The following is a 7,058-nucleotide window of genomic DNA, read 5'->3' as shown; positions in this document are numbered from 1 at the left end:
TTGGGGTGACCATAAGGCTCAGGACACACACAGCGGATTAGTGAAGAACTTTCCAGACAGAGAGAGAGAGTCTTCAAAAATGGAAGGGGTGGTTGTTTTTTCAAAAGTCTAATTTTCCACAAAAATTAAAAGCATACAAAGAAACAGGAAACACGGGCTATTTAAAGGAAGAAGATAAGGTGGGAGAAGCCATCCCTGAAGATACACAGGCACTGGACTTACTAAACAGACTTCAAACAACTGTTTCAAATGTAAGGGTTAAAGAAAAGCATAGGAAAAGAACTTAGGAAAATCATAAAATAACATACGACCCGAGGAAGCTTGGAAGCATCAAGGCCACCTGGCCCGCACAGACAGGTGGGTGGGGAGAGCCAGGTGTGCCATGGAGGAGATTTCAGTGTCCCCATTCTGACTCCTCGTGGCCCTCTCCTACACCCTGGCCCAAGACACCACAGTCAAACCAGGAGCTGAGAAGAACACCAAGGACACAAAGGTCTCTCCACCCAAACTGCCCCAGACCCTCTCCAGAGGTTGGGGTGATCGGCTCATCTGGACCCAGACACACGAGGAAGCTTTGTACAAATCCAAGACAAGCAACAAACCCTTGATGATTATTCATCACCTGGATGAATGCCCACACAGTCAAGCTTTAAAGAAAGTGTTTGCTGAAAATAAAGAAATCCAGAAGTTGGCAGAGCAGTTCGTCCTCCTCAATCTAGTTTATGAAACAACTGGCAAACACCCTTCTCCTGGTGGCGTGTGTCCCCAGGATCATGTTTATTGACCCATCCCTGACAGTTAGAGCCAACATCACTGGAAGATACTCAAAACGTCTCTATGCTTATGAACCTTCGGACGCAGCTCTGCTTGTTGACAACATGAAGAAAGCACTCAAGTTGCTGAAGGCTGAATTGTAGAGAAAAAACCAAGTTTGCAAGCTCTTCCCTCTGTGTCTGGCCATGACCTGGAACCAGAGGGGATTTCAGAAGACCCTGCAGAAGGCAGGGGCGCGGTGGACATGCTCATCAGGTTATGGTTTATGTTACAACAGCTATTTCTTAAAATTTGGTTTCAAGTATACATGTATGAAACAATATTGTGTACTACCGTAGCAAGCCATACTTTTAAAAAAATGGAGAAAAAAATCATAGAAAATCACCAAACTAAAATAGCAGGCAGAGACACAAGGGGAAATGGAGTGAAGAGCAATCAGGAGGAAAAGAAGATAAAATGGCAGTAGCAAGTCCTCATATATCAATAATCACGCTAACTTAGTAAATAAAAAACAAGAACCAACTATATGCTGCCTTCAGAAGACACATCTCAGCTTCAAAAACAAGTACAGGCATATAGATCAATGGAACAGAACAGGGACCCCAGAAATTGACCCAAGCTATTACGCTCAATTAATATTTGACAAAGGGATTTTGATAGGGGTTGCTTTGAATCTATAGGTTGTTTTAGTTAATCTGGAAATTTTAACAATGTTTGTTTTTCAAATCCATGAGCACAGCATTATCTTTCCATTTGTTTGTGTTTTCTTTAATTTCTTTCAACAATGTCTTGTAATTTTCAGTGTACAGGTCTTTCACCTCCTTTGTTAGGTTTATTCCTAGGTATTTTATTAATTTTGTTGTGATTGTAAATGGGATTTTTTTCACTTATCTTTCTGGTAGTTTGTTGTTAGTATGTAGAAATGCAACAGATTTCTGTATATTGGTTCTGTATCCTGCAATCTTATGATATTCATTTATTATGTCAAATTGTTTTCTGGTGGAGTCTTTAGGGTTTTCTCTATATGAAATCATGCCATATGCAAATAGTGACAGTTTTACTTCTTCCTTTTCAAGTTAGATGCCTTTTTTTCTGGCCTAATTGCTCTTGCTAGGTCTCCAGGACTATGTTGGATACAAATGGTGAGAGTGGGCACCCTTGTCTTGTTTCTAATCTAATAGGAAAAGCTTTCCTTTTTTCACCATTGAGCATGATGTTAGTTCTGGGCTTGTCATATGTTAAACTACTTTCCTTCTATATCCATTTTATTGAGAGGTTTTAAAAACCATAAATAGATATTATATCTTGCCAAATGCATTATGCTTCTGCTGAGATGATTATACAAGTTTTATCCTTTATTTTGTTAAAGTGGTGTATCATGTTGATTGATTTATAGATGCCGAGTCACCCTTGTATCCTTGGGATGAATCCCACCTGATTGTGGTGTATGATCCTTTTACTGTAGCATTGCATTTGATTTGCTGGTATTTTGTTGAAGATTTTTCCATCTGTCAATCAGAGATAGTGTGTGTGTGTGTGTGTGTGTGTGTGTGTTGTCCTCGCCTGGTTTTGGTATCAGAGTAATATTGACCTTGTAAATGTATTAGGAAGTATTCCCTCTTTAAAAAGAATTTGAGAGGGATAGGTGCTTGTGCCAGTACCAGGCTGTTTTGAGTACAGTGGCTTTGTAGAATAGCTTGATATCTGGTATTGTGATTCCTCCAACTTTGTTCTTCTTTCTTGAGATTACTGTGGCTATTCAGGGTCTTTTGTGGTTCCATATAAATTTTTGGAGTATTTGTTCTAGATCTGTGAAATATGGTGTTGGTATTTTAATCGGGATTGCATTGAATCTGTAGATTGCTTTGGGTTGTATGGACATTTTAATGTTAATTCTACCAATCCATGAACACGGTATATTCTTCCACTTGTTTATATCTTCCTCTCTTTTCTTAATGTCCTGTAGTTTTCCAAGTACAAGTCTTTTACCTCCTTGGTTAAGCTTATTCCTATGTATCTTCCTTTTTCTGTTGCAATGATAAATGAGATTGTTTAGTTTCTCTTTCTGATAATTCATTATTGGTTTATAAAAAAGCCATTGATTTTGGGGTGTTGATTTCTGTATCTTGCTACATTGCCAAATTCATTTATTAAATCTAGTAGCTTTTTGGTGGAGTCTTTAGGGTTTTCTATGTACAATATCATGTCATCTGCGAATAATGAGACTTTTACCTCATCCTTTCCAATTTGGATACCTTTTACTTTTTCTTCTTGTCTGATGGCTGTGGCTAGGACTTCCAGTACTATCTATATATATAAAAGGTTAAGTGTCCATCCGTCTGACTGGTAGCTATGATACGCACTGACCACCAAGGGGCAGATGCTCAATGCAGGAGCTGCTATGATGTGCACTGTCCTTTTAAATTAAACAGCACCACAGATCTGGCACCAACAAACCAACCCTCAGCTTCCCCCAACTGGGACACAGGCCCCGCCACCACCCTGAAACGACACCCCACCAAATCACAGCCAACGCTGCCGAGACACCATGGTGCAAAATGCAGCCCACAGCCCACTGTGGGTGCCAGGTAATGATGTCATGTATCAATGCCTGGCTGCCTCTCCCTAGCGACTAGCCTCCTTGGAGTTTTTTCAATCCAGGAACCCAACTTGCTTTATAGCCAGGTGCAAACATTTTACATTTAACCAAATGTTTGTGAAGCATTTTCACGTGCCTCATCTCATTTGATCCTCACAGAAGTCCTGGAGTAGGTAGATAGGAGACTTGGTAGAATCCTATTTTCTTTTCCTGGAAAACAGAGATTTAGAAAGTTTAGAAACTTGATTCGACTGAAAAGAAGTAAGAAATGGTGGAAATTGAAAATGACTTCAAGTTTTCTCACTGTGCAGAATATAGTCAAACACTGCTACAGTTAAATATTTTACCCTTTGTTCTCCCTGTGTGATCTGCTTCATGTTGATATTTACTGCTGTGTTGCTGACAATTACCTGAAAGAGAAGTTGGGGTGCTTCACTGGGCTGGAAAAAGTTTAGCTAAATCAGAAAGCAGGTGTAATTAAGCAAGTTTATATATATATAAAGCTCTCACTGGCTACAATTGCATACTTGTGTTTCTATCTGTCATTGTCAATTGTAAATTTGGTTGACACTTCTATTATAGAGAAAGGACAAATAGCAATATTAAAATATTTCTTCTAATTAATTTCCTTTCAATGTGCACGAATCCATGCACCAGCACACTAACGTTGAATAAGAGTAGTGAAAGTGGGCATCCCTATCTTGTTCCTGTTCTTAGGGGAAATGGTTTTAGTTTTTTTAAAAATATATTTTATTGATATTTTTACAGAGAGGAAGGGAGAGGGATAGAGAGTTAGAAACATCGATGAGAGAGAAACATCGATCAGCTGCCTCCTGCACACTCCCTACTGGGGATGTGCCCGCAACCAAGATACATGCCCTTGATTGGAATTGAACCTGGGACCCTTCAGTCCGCAGGCCGACGCTCCATCCACTAAGCCAAACCGGTCAGGGCAATGGTTTTAGGTTTTGCCCATTGAGTATGATGTTTGCTATAGGTTTGTCCTACTAATATATGGCCTTTATTATGTTGAGATATTATCCCTCTATTCCCACTTTGCTGAGAATTTTTATCAAAAAAGGGTGTTGATTTTGTCGAATGCTGTTTCTAAGTCTACTGACATGATCAAGTGATTTTTGCTTTTCAATTTGTTTATATGATGTATCAAGTTATTGATTTGTGAACATTGTACCAGCCTCGCATCCCTGGAATAAATCCCACTTGGTCATGGTGTATGATCTTTTTAATATATTACTAGATCCAATTTGCTAATATTTTGTTGAGGATTTTAGAGTCTATGTTTATCAGGGATATTGGCCTGAAATTCTCTTTCTTCATAGTGTCTTTATCTGGTTTTGGAATTAGGATAATGCTGGCCTCATAAATAAAGGTTGGAAGTGTTCCTTCCTTTTGAATTTTTGGGAATAGTTTGAGGAGGGTAGATGTTAATTCTTTAAATGTTTGTTAAATTCCCCTGTGAAGCCATCCCAACAAGGGCTTTTGTTTGCTGGGTGTGTGTTTTGATTACTGCTTCTATGTCATCAGTTGTTATTGGCCTATTCAGGTTTTCTGATTCTTTCTGATTGAGTTTTGGAAGATTGTATTTTTCTAGAAATTTGTCCATTTCATCCACATTGTCCAGCTTGTTGGCATATAGTTGCTCACAGTATTTTTTCACAATCCTTTGTAATTCTGTGGTGTCAATTGTTACTTCACCACTTTTGTTTCTGATTTTATTTATTTGGGTCCTTTCTCTTTGTTTCTTGATGCATCTGGCTAACAGTTCATCAATCTTGTTTATATTTTCAAAGAACCAACTCTTAGGTTCATTGATTTTTTTTTGTATTTTTTTAGTCTCTATATCATTTATTTCTGCTCTGATGTTTATTATTGCCTTCCTTCTTCTTACTATGGGATTTTCATGTTGTTCTCTTTCTAATTCTTTAAGTTGTAGTGTTAAAACATTTATTATTAATTTTTCTTGTTTTAGAGGTAGGCCTGTTGTGCTATGAACCTCCCTCTCAGGACTGCTTTTGCTATGTCCCAGAGATTTGGGGTTGTTGTGTGTTCATTTTCCAATGTTTCCAGGAAGTTTTTGATTTCTTTCTTGATCTCATTGGCAACCCATTCTTTGTTTAACAACGTGCTATTTAGCCTCCATGTGTTTGAATATTTTTGAGGGTTTTTACTGTAGTTGATTTCTAATTTCATTCCACTGATATCTGAGAAGATGCTTGATATGATTTCAATCTGATTGAACTAGTAGAGACTTGTTTTGTGTCCTAACATGTGGTCTACCTTTGTAAATGATCTATGTGCACTTGTAAAGAATGTATATTCTGCAGCTTTGGGGTGAAATGCTCTATAAATGTCAATTAAATCCATCTGATCCAGTGTGTCCTTTAGAGTCACTGTTTCCTTGGTAATTTTTTTGTCTGAAAGATCTACTCAGTGAAGTCAGCGAGGTGGTAAATTCCCATACTGTGACTGTTTTATTGTTGATCTCTCCCTTAAAGTCCTCTAGAAGTTTTTTTTATATACTTAGATGCTCCTATATTGGGTGCATATATGTTTACTAGGGTTATATCCTGTTATATATCCCTTTAGTGTTATATAATGCTTTTTGTTGTCTCTTGTGATGGCCTTCATTAGGAAGTCTATTTTGTCAGATATGAGTATTGCTATCCCAGCTTTTTTTTTTGTTTTGTTTCCATTTGCATGGAAATTTTTTGCCATCCCTTCTCTATCCTGTGTGAGTCTTTTTTCTAAGGTGGGTTTCTTGCAGATAGCACATAGTTGGGTCATGTTTTTGTATCCATTCAACTACCCTATGTCTTTTGATTGGAGCATTTAAACCATTTATATTTAATGTTATTATTGATAGATACTTATTTATTGCCATTTTAATTCTGTATGCTTATGTTTCTCTCTCTATTTCTTTTTCTCATTATAGCAGTCCCTTTAGAATTTCTTGTAGTGCTAGTTTTGTGGTGATAAACTTCTTTAGCCCCCACCCCTATTTTTAAATCTGGGAAGCTCTTTATTTCACCAACTATTTTAAAGGATAGCATTTCTGGGTATACTAATCTTGGTTTCAGATCCTTGCTTTCCATTACCTTGAATACTTCATGCCATTCCCTTCTGGCCTATAGAGTTTCTAATGAGGAATCAGCTAACAGCCTTATGGGAGCTCCTTTGTAGGTAACAACTTGCTTTTCTGTTGCTGTCTTTAAGATTCTTTATTTGTCTTTAAATTTTGGCATTTTAATTATGATGTGTCTGGGTATGGGCCTGCTTAGGTTCTTTTTGCTTTGGACTCTCTGTGCTTCCTGGCTTGTGTGACATTTTCCTTCACCAGGTTAGGGAAGTTTTCTGCCATTATTTATTCAAATCATTCTCTATCCCTCGCTCACTTTCTTCTCCTTCTGGCGCACCTATTATGTGATTACTGTTATGTTTCATGTTGTCCCACAGCTCCCTTAAGCTGTCCTCCTGTGTTTTTAAAAAATATATATTTTATTGATTTTTTTACAGAGAGGAAGGGAGAGGGATAGAGAGTTAGAAACATCGATGAGAAATAAACATCGATCAGCTGCCTCCTGCACACCTACTAGGGGGGATGTGCCCACAACCAAAGTACATGCCCTTGGCTAGAATCGAACCTGGGACCTTTCAGTCCACAGGC

At 38.0% G+C, this 7,058-nt stretch overlaps 1 pseudogene; it reads left to right on the top strand.

Annotated features, from left to right (window-relative positions):
• The first annotated feature begins 326 nt into the window (after positions 1-326).
• On the top strand, positions 327-1,126 carry LOC102250387 (annotated as a pseudogene).
• The last annotated feature ends 5,932 nt before the right edge of the window (positions 1,127-7,058 follow it).

Source organism: Myotis brandtii, unplaced genomic scaffold (assembly GCF_000412655.1).
Source record: "Myotis brandtii unplaced genomic scaffold, ASM41265v1 scaffold684, whole genome shotgun sequence".
Lineage (NCBI taxonomy): Eukaryota > Metazoa > Chordata > Mammalia > Chiroptera > Vespertilionidae > Myotis > Myotis brandtii.
The sequence above is the reverse complement of the archived record's forward strand: the minus strand, read 5'-3'. Positions and strand labels throughout refer to the sequence as shown.